This window comes from Chanodichthys erythropterus, chromosome 14 (genome assembly GCF_024489055.1).
Source record: "Chanodichthys erythropterus isolate Z2021 chromosome 14, ASM2448905v1, whole genome shotgun sequence".
NCBI lineage: Eukaryota > Metazoa > Chordata > Actinopteri > Cypriniformes > Xenocyprididae > Chanodichthys > Chanodichthys erythropterus.
In genome coordinates this window covers 601650-623339 of record NC_090234.1, presented here as the reverse complement: position 1 = coordinate 623339, position 21690 = coordinate 601650, and the positions used below count along the sequence as shown (strand labels likewise).

The window sequence follows — 21690 nt, the reverse complement described above, 5'->3', positions numbered from 1 at the left end:
ACAATGAAACATATGACAACAATTTTCTCACTCATTGTCGCTAGTTTCCTTAGTTGCATAGTGCAAAAATGGCTCAGATCATTGGGTAAAAATCCTTCTTTACAAAATGGCAGCAATGTTCTAAACAAAGAAAAAACAAACAAACAAACAAACAAACAAACAGATCATTATTACTTTGACAACACAATATAAAAACACTAAAGAATTCAAGAAGAAAAGAGACAATTATATCACACCTTACCTTGGAAACTTCTCATTGTCGATCAAAACAGTGTCCTGCACTCCATTGCTAAATGAAGTGAAGGTTCCATCACTGAGAGGCAGAAGCTTAAGGCCTTGTAGTTCTGTGTACTTCTCATCACTGAGAGCAAATTCAAGAAGAGAGTATTTGTCATCTTTACTGAGGTTTTCAGCCTTACTTCTGTGAAGGACATCTCTTGCATAAGATGGAGTCACCCATGTCAAGGTATCACTTTCAGGGAAGATTTCTTGAATATCTTTCAAAACATGTTCTGGGAGTGTGACCAGGTTCTCTCCTTCAGCAATCAGTAATCTTGACACTGCAGACATTGTGTCACTATATATATTGTTGACTGGAAAAACTGCATCTGAGGGAGACACCCAGATTTTCTCATCTTCGGCAAGGTGAAAGATCTTGTTTTCAATTAGACCTTTCAGAGTGTCTGTTGCAACTTCATGCCATCTGTCTTTATGTACAGTCTTGGATAGGTCAGGCCAAAGATTGTACACAGTGGCAGCAGGCAGGGTTGAGTTTTTGGATAACTGAATGGCATCCAGGATCATCAAAGCTCATTAATAAGTAGCTCATTCCACTTTGCAGACTCATCATTCTTCTGATTCTCCTCTTGCCATTTAATGAACCTCCGATTATCTGTCAGGCCAAAGCAAGCATTGATGTGAATGGGAAGCCCAGTTTTGTTTGATTCATTATTTGGAAGTGGCAGAAAGCAACTTAGTCGCCCATTGCAAAGTGATCTGTCGTCATCTAATCGAAAAGCTGCATCAACTTGAGGGTAGAAGCTCAGCTTACTGGCTAGAGAGTCAATCTCTGGTTTATATCCGTGTTTCAGAAGACAAGTTGTCACAAGCCACTGGGACTTTGTTTCTTCCATTTGATGGGAAATATGTGATGCCGTTTTGAAACAAATTTTTCTGTCAAATGATTGCTGCTTGACATGAGTAAGGCCAAAGTGATTTGAAACTGAAACTTTTAACCTATTGTTGCAGAAGCCATTGGTGTCAATATGCAGCAAAGTAATGGATGACACATTTCTCAGGAAAAGAAGACTGATGTCTGCATCAGCAATGAAACTGTCAAAAAGCTGTGTAACTTTTGTGGAGTCATACAAGTTATCGGAGATCTCAGAAGCCTCATTACGCGGAAAAGTGTTCCTTCGAAGTATTGCTCCTCGCTGATGACCTTCTCCCAGGAACAACTGTTGACTTGACTGACAACACTTTGAAAGGGCTGAAACTGATCTCTCAAGTTCAAAAGGCTCTCTCTGTCCTCCTCGTCATTCAAAGACCATCGATAGCCTTCTTCATCATCTCCAAACATCTTCTTTTGAGGGTCAAAAATGGCAAGGTGTTCAGAACTGAATACACATGGCAAGTCTGTAAATAAACAACAATAATAATATTAATTTTAAATAGTGTTAGCATTGCTAGCAAATTCCCATGTCAGAATCCGACACCAAAAGTACTCTGAAGGTCATTTAAACTGATGTTTCAGCTGATCAGGGCAGTCAATTGCTGATACACTATAATTAGGGATGCAATACCAATATTAAAATAATTCTATAAATTCTCCACTATTTTGTCTAAATAGATTAAATAGTAAAACTATAAAATATAAAGTAAATTTTATTTATAATGCTTCAAGTGAATTTAGGTATCAGAACATTATAATGTACAGTTTTGAGATTGGCTAAATATAATTAACAGTGTTATGAAATGTATGTTATTTTAGTGTTATTAAAAGATTAACTTAAGTGAGTGTTGGATGATGGAAAGAAAATCTAAATGTAAAAAAAATAGGAAATAAGCACGTACATTTTAATATTAATAGAATAACCATTAAAATGTTTACTGTATTCTGTAACATATTATCTTTCTTTTGTGATGCCTACAATAATAATACTTTAAACATATAGCCTACCCTCTGGCAATTTAACATCATAATAAAATTATAAAAGAATTATTATGATATTACTTTGAGCACATCATTCTATGGAGGTTTGCTTTGGTAGTAACTTGTGTAAGCTGTGCTAATTTAGCAAACAAATCTCTTAACATGCTAACCATTAGGAATCTGAGAATTCAAATACAACACAAAAATCACATGATCATTAGTAAGTTTGGTTACATAATATGGAATATAACTTAAAAAGACATGTATTGATATATTGTGTATGCACTACATAAATCAACAAGTGATAGTGTAGGATTTCTAATCAGCAAACACTTAGAAGAATACCCAAATGGTAAATGAGCCAATCTGTTATTATAATGTATTTCACCTGTAATATGATAAACAGAGTTGAAGCCGATCCCAAATCTCCCAACTTTTGTTGGGTCATCCTGCTTGATACTTCTGCCAACTCTCTGAATTCCTTCCCAGTCTTCCTCTGTGAAGGCTGCATCATTGAAGGCATAGAGAGCAGGTCCTGCCAGATCAAAGATACAAACAGCTGATCATACAAAAATGGACAAACAACTTTGAAAATGACACACTTAGCCTTTAGCTAGGGCTGTCACGATAACCGCAATATTGTAATACCGTGCTGTTGTCAAGCCAGCTGCAGAGGAAGGAAAGAAACCGTAGAAACTGCGGCAGGTGCTCTCGTCCCAAAACCTAATGTTACATTGCCAGTTTGGGAACATTTCAGCTTTCAACTCAATGAAAAAGGCGAGCCAGCAAATTTAGATGAGCCAATATGCAAAATTTGCGGCAAAAAGGTTCCTGTGACACGTGGCAATACATCTAATTTGAGGTGTCATCTCGCTAACTGTCATCCAGCCATTGAAGCGCAGCTGCCCCCTCAAGCATCAGGTCACGGAGCAACATCAAAAAGAACAGCTGAGGCTGGTAACGATACCAGCCGACAGTTAGAAGTAGCTGAAGCCTTTGCGAAATCTGTAAAATACAGCCGTGAAAGTAATAGGCATAAGTGCCTTACAGCCGCTGTTACGCAGTATCTTGTTCAGGAGATGGTATCATTCAACACGGTGGAGAAACCAGCATTCAAAACAATGCTTCAGAAATTTGACAAGCAGTACGAGTTGCCGGGAAAAACTTACTTTTCAGAAACAGCTGTGCCGAAAATGTACAGCACGGTAAAGACAGTGATCAAAAGCGAGCTCATGAATGTCGACTACTTTTCTGCCACAGCCGAAGTGGTCAAGTGTCAATATGACTCCTTATATGAGTCTAACGATTCATTATCTCAGTATGGAATGGACTCTGATATCACGTTGCCTCGAAACTGTGTTTATGCCCGAAAACCACACGTCCGACAATATTTCGGATGCTCTCCGGCACTCATTTGAAGAGTGGTCCCTGGATGAGAAGAAGCTGATATGCATTATTAAAGACAATGGGGCCAACATTGTTGCAGCAGTCAAAAAGTTGAACTGGCTGTGGGTGAACTGCTTTGGTCACAATTTACATTTGGCAGTCACAAATGCAACGGCAAGTGTCAAGGACTGCACAACCCGAGCAATGGGCCTGTGTCACACATTGGTCAGTACATATTCTCAGAAGAGAAGAGATATAGCGAAAGCACAAGCGGAACTTCAAAATCCTCAGCATGGCCTCATACTGGTAAGTTATAAAATGCAGGCTAAATGATCATGTTATTAAGCAATAAATAAAAATTATATATGAAAATTAAACAATATAGGCCTACTGTTACAATAGGATACTTGTAGCCTATTAAATGTATTTTTCGTTTGAAATAAATATTTTGAGACAAATTATTTCAAAAGGTATATTGAAAAAAAATAAAACATATTTAGGCTAATTTCAGATCATGTCCAATGCATATTCTTTAAAGACAGATATGGACATTTGCAGTTGGGATAACAAAAATATTTTTTTGTTTAGTGAAAAAATATATTGAAATGAATAAATAGCCTAATTTAAAATGTAGCCTATAATTTATTTTGGTAGGCTAATTAGATTTGTTGTCAATGGCTAATTTCTATTCAACGATTTAATGGCCAAAATTCTGTTCAGGACTGCGCTACGAGATGGGGCACCAAACAGAAAATGGTGGAAAGGGTTTTGGAACAAATCCCAGCTATCAGAAGAGTACTGGATGAACTTTTGTTTTTTAGATCCTCGCCCCGATCATATAAATGACACAGAGACAAAATCTGCACTCATCGAAGAGATGGTGGGAGTGGAGGACGAAGAGACCGCTGCCAGTGCGTCAGTGGTTGGAGAAGAAGGGCAAGTGATGGTGCCACCACCAGTAAAGAAAAAGACTCTTGGAGACCTACTGAAGTCACAGGCAACCTCCGTGTCAGCGCCCATACCCAAGATAACGCATGAGGAGTGCATTGACTCCAACGCGAATCCGCTGTCCTAGTGGTGCAATAATAAGTCTAGAGTTCCGCTGCTACACGTGTATCTGTGCAACGAGCACACCGTCAGAAACGGTTTTCAGTGCCGCGGGGAATATTGTTACCCCCATGCGATCCTCCCTGAAACCACCTAAGGTTAATATGTTGGTTTTCCTAGCGCGAAACAAGGACATGATTTTAACATAGGCTTACACGTTGTTTTCATGTGATACTTTAAAATTCTTTCATTTTTCAAATTGGAAAAGGCATTTTCTTATTGCTTGTTTTCATGTGATACTTTAGAGTCCTTTGATTTCTTTTATTATTATTATTTTTTTTTAAATGGGAGAAGGCATGTTCTTGTTGCTGTTTTGGATTTAACAATAAACAAAAATGTTTTAAAACGTGTCTCTGTCAGTTAAAAAGCAACAATGTATGCTACACATAATAACTCAACAATAGAGCTTTGTAGGCAGTAAAATTAGGTTTGTGAAAAAAAAAAAAAAAATGGCAGTAATACCGAATATATAACCATAATAACCGCATGGGAAATTTCTTAACCGTACTGGAGCTTGGAGCATGTGCATAAACCTTGCGTGCTGTATACAAACCATAGTAAAGCTTAGAAATTATGCTTTATTTTGGCTCAGTAGCTTCTGCAGCACGAACACAAGGATCTAGAGTATGCTATTGTTGGTGCTGTTTTGTGCTGTTAGCGCCGTCTGACTAGGGTCAACACCTGGGGTGATGACATCATCTTTTCACAAGATGTACAGATAGGCTATACACACAAAAATGCAAAGACGGGTTGTCAGATTTATCCACTCTGGGACCCAGTTTCAAAAAATAGCAGTTTCACCTTCCGAAAATGCTGGATCCATGTGGACAAAATGCCTATACGATACAAAATGTGTATGTATACACAGAAATGCGTCTCCGTGTGTATTAAGTGTCTAAAAGTGTCTATTACATGATCTCTGATGACTATTCTGAATCTCTGAAGACTATAATAGTTAATAGTCTCTGTTTAGCTGAGCCATCCATAGAACAAAACAAGCCCTGAAAATTGATAAAGAAAAAAACATATTATACAAACACTTAATATTAAATAGTATTAGATGATTAGTTAATTGCATCTGATAGAGTTTTTGTTGCATTACACTGTTTTGACCAGTAAACAGTAAATCACTTTGGTTCAATTGATTTTTAAGCTTTGAAAAGTTTTGCGTTCGCCCATCACTAATATTTAGTAGTGGAAGTTTAGCTAGCTATAATTAGCTAATTCGGCAAATGGTAATTGGTATCACAATGCTTTGATAACATTAGCAAAGCATAGCAATTGCTTAGAGAGTACAGCAATATAGAAGATGTTTGAAAAACCTGTTCTCAAACTAAGCCAATGCTCTACTCAACACCATGATGGTAAAGCTCCGAAAAAAAACACAAATATCAGAAACTCTTCAAAATTGGCGTAGCATTAAAGCATTAAATACTACCAAATCCTCCACTTAACATTAATCTTGCAAAAAAACAAACAAACAAAAAAACATAATGCTTAATTTTAACATTTATACTCCATTTCGAGTGTCCCAGTTTCAGTTAAATTTAAGTTTGTCTAAATTAAAAAAACAAGTTCATAAAACTCAAAACAATGAAACAATTCAGACTACAAGGGGTGACCCCAAAGAAGATTCAATGCTTCGATAGAAGGAGCCTGATTCTGACTGACTGACTACCAATCTCACAGTCAAATCTTCGCAGAGGTGTTATAAAATGAGGATCATGCAATTTGAGCAATATGGGGGTGCTCAATGTCTGATTCACATAGAACTACCGTTTTTTTTCCCCCCAATAAGTTAATGTACAGACTATTATGATAATGCTGTAAATAAAAAGTGTGAAAAGAAAGAAAAGATCTGTGACCGACAGAGGAGCCTCCTGGCGGCAGGGATTTAAATTGTTTGCAATGTTTGGCGTAAGAAAATCTAAAGTGTGGATGCACTTTGAAAATGCAAAAGATGATGCAAAAAAGTAAGATGCAAGTTGTCCCAACAGCTATTGTCCTACCACTCAACAATATCAAACATGGCCTTCCACTTAAAACACATTTCTTACCATTAAGATTCTGGGCAAGCACAAGTCTGTCCACTCTTTAATTACAGTGCACTCTACTAATATTGGCACCCTTAAGCAAAGGCTGCTGTGAAAATAAATTGTTTATCCTTTTGATCTTTCATTCAAAAAATCTAATCTTCCGTTGAAAGACAACAATTGAAAATGGGGGGAAACTCACATTATGAAATAAATATTTTTCTCTAGTTCACATTGGCCACAATTATTGGCACCTCTAGATATTCTTATAAGTAAAATATCTCTGAAGTATATTCCTATTCATATTTACATTTTTTTAGCACACCAGGGTGATCATGAACATGAAATTGTCCAGCCATGACTTCCTGTTCCACAGGAGTACAAACATGAGGAAACACAAAGGCCAAATTCCCTTAATCATTCATCACAGTGAGAAAAAAAAACCCAAAGAAAATAATTCTGATGTGCAGCTAAAGCACTGAAAATCCAGAATCATGGTAATAATTAAGAAGTTCCAAACAATTAAAGATGTTACAAATCTGCCTGGAAGAGGACGTGTGTCTCTCCAAGGACTCCAAAGACTCTCCAAGGATCACAATTGGAGAATTGCAGAAATTAGTTGAGTCTTGAGCCTCAGAAAGCCTAAAAAATATCAAACAGTACCTACAACCCTTGGGGGGTTTTCAAACAAATCCTCTGCTCTCATCCAGAAACAATCTCCATGTGACAGTATGAATGAGGTAAGGCTGGTGATTGACGCTCATGAGCACCAATCAGCAGCGAGTGGGCACTATTTCAGGGCTGGTTGGTTGCAGCCTGGGATGCGTCACGTCCGGATCCCCCCCCTTTTTCTGTTTTGTTTCAGCGGTTTCAGGTATGTGCTGTTAGCACGTAGCATTTTGCTAACTGTTTATTATTGCTCGTTGCACTAATAGCTAGCTTATTGTACACCAGCCTGTCTTTTCATCGGTTTGTGTGTTTCTCCGGATGCTGTTTTGGATGCGATTACTGCCCTCCTTTCAGGTATGAGGAAGTTTTATTGTAAGCTAGGTCTCGTTTCACTGAGGGGCGGGTGGTTTGATTAATGTGCAGTCCCTGTACTTCAGTTTTACCAGCGGGTTATTTGAAGGCTGTGTATCCTGAGCAGTGAACTGATTGTAAAACTCGTCTATCCGCATTTGGTAAGTTTTGTTGGGTTTACGGGGGGGAATTTCGGTGTGTGATTGTGCAATTAATAGTAACCCTGTTTTGTGTTTGTATCATTCGCGCATGCTATAGGATTCTCCCTTTCGTCCTGGGCGATTATTATTGCAGCTCGGTTCTGTCTCCGCAGCGCGCCGAGCGAACGATATCGGAGTACAACCATTTAAAGGGACTTCTGCTGCTGCCGTCTGGTTTCTGTGATTGGGTTTAACTGACTTTTTTTTGTTTATTTTGGGGTGGACGATCGTACATTTATTGGGGCTGGCCTAAGGACGACGTGGCCGCTCCTTCGAGTCCTGTTTTCCTCAAACCTTTTAATAGTTTTTCGTTTATTTTTGTGTTTTTTTTGCAGATTTGTATACGGTGACTTGTACTGTGTTGTGGTGACTGTTGCCCATCGTGTTACGGTGGAATTGTGACTAATTTGCTTTTCATTTATTTCTGTTTGAGATTTATTTATTTTGGTTTTGCTTTCTTTCAGGAGCTGGGGTCCCACGGGTGAAAGATCTTTTTGTGGTGGTGGTGCTGCTTCAACGTTTGCCGTGTGACACTTTTGAAGTGTACGAGTGTGTGATCTGAGTTCACGGTGGGGTGTGTGTGGAAGTGTGCTTTTGGATAACTAGCGCTGGTGATCACTCCGGTGGGTAACCCCAGCCCTGTAATTATATTATATTGTTTAGTTTATTTGGAAGTTGTGTAAATTGGTTTTGTTTAATGTTTCTTCTTTCTGGTTGTTTTTGTTATTTGTGTAATTGTCTGTCACTGGACTTTTTTACCAGTGAGGACATTCCCTTTTTGTTAAGGTTGTTTTTTTGTAATTTGGTATAATTTTAAGTTTGTGATTATTTTTGTGTGCTGTTTTTGTCCTTTTGAAATTTCATTTTGTGTAAATTTATTTTGCAGTGTCACTGAGATAGAGCTGTTATGAATGGTACTATATCATTGAGTCTATTTTAAGTGATTTTTCTATCTTGAATTCAAGTTGTGAATAAATTTTTGTATTTTTATATGATGCCCACGTTTCCTGCCTACATTATTTTTTAAGAGAATCGAACCTGTGTGACCTAATAACAAACTTTGGGGTTTATTTATATTTCCTGGGTGAAACCCTCCCAGGTGGCGTAGTCGAATTTTCTACAACTAGTCAAACTTGAGCTTGTGTGTGCGTTAACCTGTACCGCTTTCTCGCCACATTCTGGCGTAGTCGGCAGGGTCTCTGTTGTGTAGTGCAGAAGACGTGGGTATTGTTTGTGTATTTCTGTTTTGGATATTTTGTATTTCATTTTTCTTTTTCAGAGGCTGGGCAGCAGCAGTCCTTTAATTTTGTGGGTGTGGAGAGTAGATCCCAAGTTTCATATGTGCATCAGTAGTGGTAAGTAATTGCGGGTTTTGCAATTATGGACGACGAACTACGTGAGTTGAGAGAATTGGTAGCCCAATTAAGGGCAGATAATGAAAGATTGCGACAGGAGCAAGTGCCAATTGCACAACCTGGCCCATCTGATGCTCCTGTGTCTGCCGTTGTAGATCCTCCACTCACTGGTACCGGTGCATCAGCAACTGATCGTTTCGTTTTTGTTCCTCGAGATCGTAAGTGCCCGAAATTTAACGGTAGGTCCGGCGTTATGATCGAGGAATGGGTGGAGGAGGCTCAGGCCTGCATGCGGCTTCGCCATCTCTCCTCGGTTGATCAAGCATTTTTCTTGGTTGATCATTTGGAGGGAGAGGCGAGGGAGGAAATTCGATATCGACCAAAGGACGAGAGGGAGGACCCAAACAAAATTATTCAGGCATTGCGTGAATTGTATGGTTGCACAAGTTCGTACGTAGCTCTTCAAGAGTCATTTTTTTCCAGAAAACAACAGGATGGGGAGACCTTGTTAGAGTTCTCCCTGGCCCTGTTGAATCTTCTGGATAAGGTGAAACGTCAATCACCCCATGGTATGCCTAATGCGGATATTTTATTGCGAGATCAATTTGTTGAACATGTGAGCGATGGTGCGCTTCGTCGTGCGCTTCCGCCGCCAACCCACTGCCATGTTGTTGGACGTTCGCAGCGAAGCTATTCGCTGGGAACGTGAGGGAATGCCTGGGGGGGCACGTGGTCGAAGCCAATCAGTTCCTTCCGCTTATGGTATTCAGTATGGGGTACAGGGACATCAGCACACGGGGGGAAGTAGTATCTCGGCGACTTCCGAATTGAGCGAGTTGCGAGAAATGCTGAAAAAGCAGCAACAACAATTGAATCAACTTACTCAAAGTGTGGCTCAAATTCAAAATCCTCAGCGTTCGCAAGTATCCCGGCTTAATCAGATCATTTGTAGAAGGTGTCAGCAGCCTGGTCACTTTGCCAGGGATTGTGATGGAGAACGGAGACCTTCTCGTTTTCCACCAGCACGTGCAGATCCCGCGGTAACGAGGGGTGGGCAGTCACAGTCCAGGCAGCCGTCGGAAAACTAGTTCCCGCTGAGCTGCAGGGCCACAGCTTGGTCGGGGAAAAGACAGGCTCGGGTGTTCTAAATGATGCTGATTTTATGTCTCGTTTTATGTCGACGTGTCCACAACTCGACGTGTGTATGGGTGGGGTTATGGTACCTTGCCTGGTGGACACTGGTTCCATGGTGTCCACCATTACAGAGAGTTGTTTCTTGACAAATTTCGGGTCGTGGGGTCAGGAACAGCTTAGGTCGTGCCACTGGTTACAGCTCCGGGCTGCGAATGGCCTCTCAATTCCTTATATCGGCTATTTAGAGCTGGATGTACAGCTTTGTGGGCGTGTGGTCTTAGGGTGCGGAGTGCTGGTGGTCAGAGATCCTCCCGGTGGTTTGTGTGCTCAGGTTCCTGGGGTTCTGGGAATGAACGTCCTGAGCCGCTGCTACCGGGAGCTCTTTGGCCAGCATGGCACAAGTCTTTTTGATTTACCTGTTGTGTCACAGGCCCCTATTTCTGTTTTCCAGGCCTTACAGCATTGCCATTTCATTGACGTTCAGCCAGTTTCAGATCAGGGGGGTCGAGTCAAAGTGCGTGGACGCCGGGCGTGTCGCATCCCAGGGGGCACCATGAAATTGGTTGCCGTAACGTGTTCTGCACAGTACTCAAATGGTACAGTATTGTTTGAGCCACCAGATTCTGGTCTTCCAGCAGGTTTGTTGGCATCTCCTGCTCTGGTACACGTGGACCATGGCACAGCTTATGTGCCTGTGGTTAATGTGGGTACAATAGATGTAGTAATGTATGCTAGCACAGTCGTAGGCACTGTCAACCATGTTCAGGTGGTTAGCTTACCCCCAGAGGTCACTGAAGTTCAGGAGGTTTCAGCTAGGGTGAGTACACAAGTGGTCCAGGCTTCCCTGTCTGTACCAGAGCAGATCAGGGCAATTGACTTGTCTGTGTTGTCAGTGGAAGAACAAGGTAAGGTGAGGGCGCTACTGGATAGGTATTCGTCTGTGTTTTCCATTCACGATGGGGATTTGGGATGTACTAATCTCATTTCCCATGACATCCCCTTACTAGATGAGGTCCCTGTGCGCCAGCGGTATAGACGTATTCCTCCTTCCGAGTACGAGGTAGTAAAGGCACACATTAACCAACTTCTTGAGGCCCAGATAATTAGAGAGAGCTGCAGCCCTTACGCTTCGCCAATTGTTTTAGTCAAGAAGAAGGACGGTAGTCTACGCATGTGTGTAGACTACCGTCATTTAAACTCTAAGACCAGGAAGGATGCCTTTCCCCTACCCCGTATCGAGGAGACGTTGGACTCACTGGCAGGGGCACGTTGGTTTTCTACCATGGACCTTGCCAGTGGGTACAATCAGGTCCCTGTTAGTGAGGTAGATAGACCCAAGACAGCTTTCTGTACTCCGTTTGGGCTCTTTGAATGGAACAGGATGCCGTTCGGGCTTTGCAACGCCCCCAGCACCTTCCAAAGATTAATGGAGCGGTTATTTGGGGACCAACAGTGCCAGTCTCTCCTTTTGTACCTTGATGACATTGTTGTTTTTTCCTCTTCAGTTGACCAACACCTAGCTCGGATGGAGGTAGTTTTAAGCCGGTTACTCAGGGAGGGGTTGAAGGCCAAGTTGTCCAAGTGTGCCTTCTTCAAACGTGAGGTGCAGTACTTGGGCCATGTGATTTCATCAGAAGGGGTCTCCACTGACCCAGGCAAGATTGAGGCAGTTTCCCAGTGGCCTCAGCCAACCAGTGTTGCAGGTTTGCGGTCATTTTTGGGGTTTGCTAGCTACTACCGCCGCTTTGTGGAGGGGTTTGCGAGGCTGGCTGCCCCCTCCACAGGTTGGTGGCGGAGCTAGCAGCCCCAAAGAGGTCAAAGTCTAGGTCCCGGGAGTTTGCTGAGGCATGGTCCACTGAGTGTCAGAGTAGCTTTGAGGAGTTAAAGGGTAGACTTACCACAGCCCCCGTACTCGCCTATGCCGACTTTTCTCTTCCTTTCATTTTGGAGGTGGACGCCAGCCATGGAGGGCTAGGGGCGGTCCTCTCACAAGAGCAACAAGGTAAGGTGCGTCCCATAGCTTATGGTAGCCGAGGTCTTAGGCCCACTGAGCGCAATACTTCAAACTACAGTTCTATGAAGTTGGAGTTTCTTGCGCTCAAGTGGGCCATGACCGAGAAGTTCCGGGAGTACTTGCTGGGACATAAGTGTGTAGTCTACACTGATAATAACCCTCTTAGCTACCTGACCTCAGCTAAGCTGGGTGCCATGGAACAGCGTTGGGCTGCCCAGTTGGCAGCCTTCGACTTTGAGCTTAAGTATAGATCAGGTAAGAGCAACCGCAATGCTGATGCGTTGTCACGCCAGAATCCATCTGTGGTGGAGGTTCAGAATTTGTGCCCAGGTGTAGCTGTTCCAGTTGCTTTGCGTCAAGTCGACCAAGGTGGATTCGTGACTCGGGTAAATCAGATCGTATCATTTCCTGGTTATTCCACCAGCGATATGTCTGCTCAGCAGCAGGCCGATCCAGTTATTGGAGAGCTGCTGGTGTTTTGGAGGCGGAAATCCCCGCCCAGCTCTGAGGAGCGTAAGAAACTTTCTAGGTCTGCTGTGCTTTTGTTTCGGCAGTGGGATCGCCTGGTGGAGAAGGAGGGGGTGCTTTATCGTCGGGTGTTCCGCCCAGATGGTGGAGAGGAGGTCCTCCAAGTGCTATTGCCGGTGGCCATGAAGTCAGAGGTGTTGACACAACTACACCAACAGCACGGACACCAGGGGGTGGAGCGCACCTCTCAGCTGGTGTGGCAACGATGTTATTGGCCAAGGATGTCCTCAGACATTGCCCAGTGGTGCCATGAGTGTGAGAGGTGCCAGTGTGCGAAGGGTGTCCAGCCTGCCCCTGTTAGTTTCATGGGACACCTGTTGGCTGCACGGCCAAATGAGATTCTGGCCTTGGACTTTACTGTGTTGGAACCCTCAAGTTCTGGTCTTGAGAATGTGTTGGTCATGACCGATATTTTCACCAAATACACCTTGGCTGTACCCACTAGAAACCAACGAGCTGAGACTGTGGCACAGGCTCTGGTTGTTGAATGGTTTTGTAAATTTGGGGTGCCGGGCCGTATCCATTCGGACCAAGGCCGTAACTTTGAGTCAGCTCTCATTCATCAGCTGTGTTGCTTATATGGAGTTGAAAAGTCACGTACTACTCCATACCACCCTGCTGGAAACGGCCAGTGCGAACGTTTTAACAGGACGTTGCACAATCTCTTGCGCACCTTGCCTGTGTCAAAGAAGGGGGACTGGCCATCTTGTCTTCCCCAGGTACTGTTCGCCTACAACACTACTCCTCACCAAGCTACGGGGGAATGCCCGTATTTTTTGATGTTTGGGCAGGAGCCTAGACTTCCAGTCGACTTCCTGCTTGGTAGAGTCGAGGAGCCGCTGGCAGGCAGTGTTCATCGGTGGGTCCTGGAGCACCAGGATCGTTTGCAGGTGGCGTTTGAGGGCGCTCGTGAGCGATTGGGGGCCGCTGCTGACCGCCGAAAGGCCAGGCACGATCTGCAGGTACGGGAATCACCACTGAAGGAGGGTCAGTTGGTATATCTCCGCGACTATAGCGTGAGAGGTCGACATAAAATCCACGACCTGTGGAGCTCAGTGGGGTACCAGATCTTGAAGGCACCTAAGGAAGGAGGTGTGGTGTATACAATTGCTCCTACCACGGATTTAGGTAAGTTAAAGCATGTGCACCGATCTTTGCTGAAACCTCAGATTGGCAGGGACTCCTCTCCCATATTGCAGGAGATTCCAGTAGTGGAACCTGTACGGCCTCGGGAAGAGGATGTGGATGAGGGAGATTTGTTTGTCTTGGTACCTGAAACACCACAGGTTAGTAGTAGGCAAGCACCTTGGGATATGGTTCAGTCTGAATCTCAGGGCTCTGGTGAAGCCCAGGGATCAGAAGAAATCCCCGAGGCAGTAGTGAATGTACAGCCGGTAATGGACCCTTCTTTGCACTCTGCTTGGATGGGTGAGAGTGTGGTGAGGAGGACTGGAAGGAGTACTGCTGGGCAGCATTCTAATGTACATCACCTCCCACGATCATTGGGGGCAGGTACGGTGTCTAGTATAGTGGGTAGTACAACTATGGTTTGGTTCCGTCCTTGGGACTGAATGTTAAGAGGGTAAGTCTTGGTTTAGTCCACCGTCGGGGCGACGATGCAGAAGCTGGGGGTGGATTGTGACAGTATGAATGAGGTAAGGCTGGTGATTGACGCTCATGAGCACCAATCAGCAGCGAGTGGGCACTATTTCAGGGCTGGTTGGTTGCAGCCTGGGATGCGTCACGTCCGGATCCCCCCCCCTTTTCTGTTTTGTTTCAGCGGTTTCAGGTATGTGCTGTTAGCACGTAGCATTTTGCTAACTGTTTATTATTGCTTGTTGCACTAATAGCTAGCTTATTGTACACCAGCCTGTCTTTTCATCGGTTTGTGTGTTTCTCCGGATGCTGTTTTGGATGCGATTACTGCCCTCCTTTCAGGTATGAGGAAGTTTTATTGTAAGCTAGGTCTCGTTTCACTGAGGGGCGGGTGGTTTGATTAATGTGCAGTCCCTGTACTTCAGTTTTACCAGCGGGTTATTTGAAGGCTGTGTATCCTGAGCAGTGAACTGATTGTAAAACTCGTCTATCCGCATTTGGTAAGTTTTGTTGGGTTTACGGGGGGGAATTTCGGTGTGTGATTGTGCAATTAATAGTAACCCTGTTTTGTGTTTGTATCATTCGCGCATGCTATAGGATTCTCCCTTTCGTCCTGGGCGATTATTATTGCAGCTCGGTTCTGTCTCCGCAGCGCGCCGAGCGAACGATATCGGAGTACAACCATTTAAAGGGACTTCTGCTGCTGCCGTCTGGTTTCTGTGATTGGGTTTAACTGACTTTTTTTTGTTTATTTTGGGGTGGACGATCGTACATTTATTGGGGCTGGCCTAAGGACGACGTGGCCGCTCCTTCGAGTCCTGTTTTCCTCAAACCTTTTAATAGTTTTTCGTTTATTTTTGTGTTTTTTTTGCAGATTTGTATACGGTGACTTGTACTGTGTTGTGGTGACTGTTGCCCATCGTGTTACGGTGGAATTGTGACTAATTTGCTTTTCATTTATTTCTGTTTGAGATTTATTTATTTTGGTTTTGCTTTCTTTCAGGAGCTGGGGTCCCACGGGTGAAAGATCTTTTTGTGGTGGTGGTGCTGCTTCAACGTTTGCCGTGTGACACTTTTGAAGTGTACGAGTGTGTGATCTGAGTTCACGGTGGGGTGTGTGTGGAAGTGTGCTTTTGGATAACTAGCGCTGGTGATCACTCCGGTGGGTAACCCCAGCCCTGTAATTATATTATATTGTTTAGTTTATTTGGAAGTTGTGTAAATTGGTTTTGTTTAATGTTTCTTCTTTCTGGTTGTTTTTGTTATTTGTGTAATTGTCTGTCACTGGACTTTTTTACCAGTGAGGACATTCCCTTTTTGTTAAGGTTGTTTTTTTGTAATTTGGTATAATTTTAAGTTTGTGATTATTTTTGTGTGCTGTTTTTGTCCTTTTGAAATTTCATTTTGTGTAAATTTATTTTGCAGTGTCACTGAGATAGAGCTGTTATGAATGGTACTATATCATTGAGTCTATTTTAAGTGATTTTTCTATCTTGAATTCAAGTTGTGAATAAATTTTTGTATTTTTATATGATGCCCACGTTTCCTGCCTACATTATTTTTTAAGAGAATCGAACCTGTGTGACCTAATAACAAACTTTGGGGTTTATTTATATTTCCTGGGTGAAACCCTCCCAGGTGGCGTAGTCGAATTTTCTACAACTAGTCAAACTTGAGCTTGTGTGTGCGTTAACCTGTACCGCTTTCTCGCCACATCCAGCATATTCAGACTGGAACTTCAACCGGGACCGGCTTCTATGGTCAGATGAAACTAAAAAAAAGAGCTTTTTCGTAGCAAACCCACCAGATGGGTTTGGTGCACACATGGATAAAAAAGTACCCCATGTGTACAATGAAATATACTGCTGGATCTTTAATGCTGTGGGCCTATTTTTCTGCTGGAGGTCCTGGACATCTTGTTCAGATACATAGTATCATGGATTCTAGCAAATACCAACAGATAAAAAATCAAAACCTGACCGCTTCTGCTAGAAATCTTATAATGGGCTGTGGCTGGATCATCCATCAGGACAATGATCCAAAACAAACATCAAATCCAACACAAAAATGGGTCACTGAGCACAAAATGAAGCTTCTGCCATGGCCGTCCCAGTCTCCTGACCTGAACCCTAAAGACAATGAGTGGAGTGAACTGAAGAGAAGAAGCACCAACATGGAGCTGGAATCTGAAGGATCTGGAGAGATTCTGCATGAAGGAATGATCTCGGATCTCTTGTCAGGTGTTCTCCAAACTCATCAGGCATTATAGGTGAAGAGCTGTTATCTTGGCAAAAGGAGGATGCATGTCCACATGCCCTCCGCATGTCAACAATCACGTGTGTTTCATGTTTATTTTCACGCCTTCAGTTATAAGTTATAAAACATGTAAACATGTAAAACATGTAACTTCACCTTATAAAACATGATGCATTGCTGTTATCCCCTAATTGCCACTTTTGGACACAGTGGCTGTGTTTATTTGTTTAAATAGTCTTGCTTTAACAGACATTAATATAAGACAACACTGCAAAAAAAGTTTACTGTAAAGCTGTTATATTCATATATTTATTGTCCAACATTCTCAATTTTTCTGATGCATGTCTTTAATTTAATTTCACATGTTGTATTAATTCAGTGTTTATAATGCTAATATTTGAACTTCAAATAATTTTAACCCAAACTGACTGGGTTTCTAGAGAGCAAACTTTTTTGTGAAAAAAGACTTAAACACAAAGTCTGTAAATTAAACTGTTAAAAGGATTTGATGATCACTAGCGATAGTATTTCATTCTGTGTTGTCATCATTCAGGTTTGACTTCAGCTTTAATATACTTTTTTTTACTAATATTGCCATATTGCCATTTTTTCAGCTGATATTGCCATAGAAACTAGTGGACCCCTTTCGCTTTCACCCCAAAATGGCGGAAACGCAGAGCTGCTGCTGGGCGCCGGTGTTACAATGGAATGTTTCACTTCTCGTTAGTGTTTATTCTTTGCCGATGTCGAATACACCTAATGTCTTTAAATGAGTCTTGGTCTGCCTGTCATGTGACTGATCACATGACAGGATACAGGAAATAGCCAGCATAAAGGAGGCAGCATGGCAATCAAACAGTCTCTCACAAACTGGTGATCACTGGCTGGTTGGACCTTTTGGCTGGCACTTTTAAAGGACTTTCCTTTCCAGCATAATTTGGATCAACACTTCCACGAACTTTGTATACACACCGGTGGACACTTACACAGTGAGACTGGTGACACACTAGGTTTCTGTTTTATGGTATGGTGAAAACGGACTCTACTTTTAACAGCCTGTACAATTGTGTTAAGTTCCTTGTGTTTATTGTAAATACATTTTATTTATTCACTTTACAACTGTTGTTGTATGTCTCATCTTTTTAAACACTCTTCTCACACAGTATAATCTGAGTCTCATGTAATTCAGTGTTACACTGTGATTATGTTTAGCTAAAAAGTTTAGTGTGTGTTGTTGTCTCTGCAGATAAAAAGACAAACCTGGCAATTCTGGCTATACTGTTGTTATTTGAATTTATTTTATTTTTATTTTATTTATTGATCACTCAGGGTTATCTAATTTAACTATTTATGGCTTGTGTTTTGAATATATGTTCCCCTGCACTTTCTGTGTTTTGCATACATTTGTTTAGCACCTTGTGACATGATTCTGACTTTATTTTTTAAATTTATTTTTTATTATTATTTATTAGAAAGGTATATTCCGTTCTAATTTAATTCTGTAAATTATTTTATTTTTGGTGCATTGATGTTGCGCTGTCCTTAAGAGCTTGCTTGCCAATTTAATTTGATTTGCCGACATGTGAAATGCAAATCCTTTCTGCTTTCTATAAGTTTTCTTTTAAGGAAAAGATTTATGACTGTTAATGCATTTTTCCCTTTAGGTTAAAATGAAATAGTCAGTTTTGTCTATCACTTGACAAGCAGTTTTGGTTGCTGAATTAGAAAGTTGTTTGTGTGCTGTGTGTGAAAGAAAACAAAAGTTGACTACCTGGTGTCTTACAACACAAGTACCTTGATACTTTCCGAGCTCTTCAGTCCACAGGCTCTGAGTCCCATAATGCCTCTCGTCATGAATAAACACCACACGTGAAGCTCTTGCATCATCTGCATTCTGTATCAGCTCCTGATATGATACAGCATAAATATTATCAACACATACGATGAGATATAAGATACACACCATTTGACAATGATACAAAAGTGTTCCGACAATATTTAATGCTTTTTTTGCCCTCCTTCAATATTTGTTCTCCATCCGGGTACCTTCTCAAAATTTCTTTCAAGTAATCAATGAACGGTGGAGACGTCGCACCAAATTTATTTCTGCTTTGAACAATGTAAAGTTTATCACAAACTGTACAAAACCAACACGATCACATGAGAATGCGTATCAATAGTACGAGTTTGTAATCTCGTAGAATATATATGGTACGCAGTTTTTCGCGTGCATATGATACGCACTGGTGTATAATACGCCATAAATGCGAAAAACTGCGTACCATAAGCACGCCAAAACTCATTTTGACGTAGCCTATATATTCTACGAGATTACAAACTCGTACTATTGATACGCATTTTCGTGTGATCGGGCTCTACAAAACACATTCAGAGCAAATTCAAGGTTCACGATACACATAATTTGTAAAACATAATAGCCTACTCTTTTTATCATAAACATGCTTTATCTGATGACTCTCCATTAACACTCCACCATATTAGTTCCGGGGTAAAGCATAAAACTGTCTCTGAGGAGATAATAAACAAACAATAAACCGTCTGTAATAAATCCAAACAAAGAACACTTAGGAGTATCTACAGGAAATATAACACAACCACAATATAACAATGACGATAACAGACAATTGAACTAGAGGAAAAAACAGGGCTTAAATACAAACAGGGATAATTAACGTAACCAGGAACATGTGAACTCAATCAAAAACCACAGAGACAAACTAACAAAGGGAACACAGGCAAACAGGAACATAAACTGAACATAATCATTACAAAAACATGCAGTGAATAAAACCACATACTTCTTTTTCTTCTTTTGCCTCGATGCTGAACTCATTGTGCTTCTTTACATTCTCCTGTGGTTAAAAATGAAAACTGTTTAAAAACAATTAACTTCCAAATTCTCAAAAGAAGCCTTTTTTGAACAGTTATTCCATAGTAATTGTTATAATACTATTGTAAATGCAATTTATTTATTTTTATTCATACAAAGAGGGATTATAAAAATTGCATTTTGTCCTTTATTTTGTACTGCCCTGAATAAGCTAAACTGATTTTTCCATACAGTCACAAGACAAATTTACACAACTGAACCAGTTCAAAACTTCACATACTGCACACTCGAACCTTATACTGTGTGTTTTTACCTGGATGATCTTCCACTGTTTCATGTTTTGTGATAGTTGTTCAAGAGTCCTTTGATTGTCCTGGGCTGTGTTTCCCAACAGCATTGTATAAGTTTATCTTAGAACCGCAGCATAGTATGCTTTTGAGAAACGCATCTCTGAGCAGTTAAACTGCCCACTGTTCTTTAGAAAAATCTTAGGTAACGCTTTAGATTACAGCCTGGAAAATACTGTGTAATTACAACAAATTTACAATATAACTTTAGGTAATTATAGGAATAAAGGGGTAACAATCTGGAAAATAAATTAAACTGCAAGTATTTTAGAACTAAGGGGTACTTGATAGACAACAATCTTACTTTTGGGAGCATTTTAGCGAGAAAGTGCAGTCATTAAGTGCATTGATTAAGTTGTTTCGTAATCATGTAAGTAAATAAGCTATAGAAATTTACAAAAGTGATTTTATATACACATAAGGCACTGTCATGTTGCTTGCAGAAACACAAGAAGGCAGAAGAATATATATCAACACGAGAAACGATGGTGTTTTGGTGGCTGATGGCATCTGGGGAACAACCGATGTCAACGAGGCAGATGGATCCCTGGGTGCAGATCGAGAGCCAGTGGCACTGAGTGGAGTTACAGGTTCTGGAGGCCTATAGGTGACTGGAGCAATGACAGTGTGACTGAGGACAGAGGGAGAAACCTGCTGCAGCCGAAGGGGTGGAGGGTCGGTGCGTAGTGAATGTCATTTTATTATTGCAGTTTATAAAGCGTTAAAATATATGTTTAAATTACATATTAAAACTAGTGTAGGAAAGAGCAAATGTAAATTATATTATTGAATTTGAATAATCATTTTGCTCCAAATGTTGCACATATGGTATGGAAAACGTAAACTTAATACAGAAATGCATTGCCATTTTACATATTATTTTTCAAATTGAATATTGCTACCCAAACAGTATGCGTCCATAGGAGGACAAAGGAGCAGATACCAGTCTTGCTGCTGGGTTGTTGCCCTTCTACGTCCCTGTAACAGCCTGTCTCCTGGTATCTCCTCCATGCTCTTGAAACCGTGCTGGGAGACACACCAAACCTCTTGCCTTGCTGTTGCCTCTTCAGTGCACCTGTTGTTACTTTTATTTGCACCAAAGCAGTCAAATCACTTGCACCAAATCACTTATCCTTCCTAATTGGACAGATTGATATCCCTGAAGTTTAATTGACTGTTGTTAATTTTTAAATGTTATTATACTGTGATGATTGAGTGTTCCGTTCATTTTTTTGAGAAGCATATTTGACTGTTTTGTTGTTGAACCTATTCTTCAATGCCTTCATCACAGTCTCCACTACATTGATACAGAGTTGCACACTTTAAGGAGGCTCTTTTAAGGTGCTGCACCAGTGCATCCTCAGATGAGGGGATTTGTTCCATTCCTCTTCCTTTCTTTGTGAACAGCTTGAGATGAGCTCGATCGATGTTGAGTTGGCTGCTGGTGCGATCAAAGAGGAGTATTGTGAAGTGTTCCACAATAGAAATCACCTCCGCTGAATGCCTTTGGAGCCTTTGACAGGGAAGGCCTCTGTAGTCATGTCATCTGCAGTAGAGGTATATGGACAGGTCCTTTTCTTGCAGAATCTGCCACATGGAGTAGCATCCTTGTATCTGCCTCCTCATGTATGCAAGAGGCACTCTGATTTGATTATTGTGCAGGCCAGTGCGCCATAACAGAAACTGAAGACTTTCTTGCTGTCTCATAGTT

The 21690-nt window shown here is 41.4% G+C and overlaps 1 pseudogene; it reads right to left on the bottom strand.

The window, feature by feature from the left end:
- The window catches only part of LOC137035480 (sacsin-like), a 35862-nt pseudogene extending 16227 nt beyond the window's left edge, over positions 1 to 19635 (bottom strand).
- Between the last annotated feature and the right edge of the window lie 2055 nt (positions 19636 to 21690).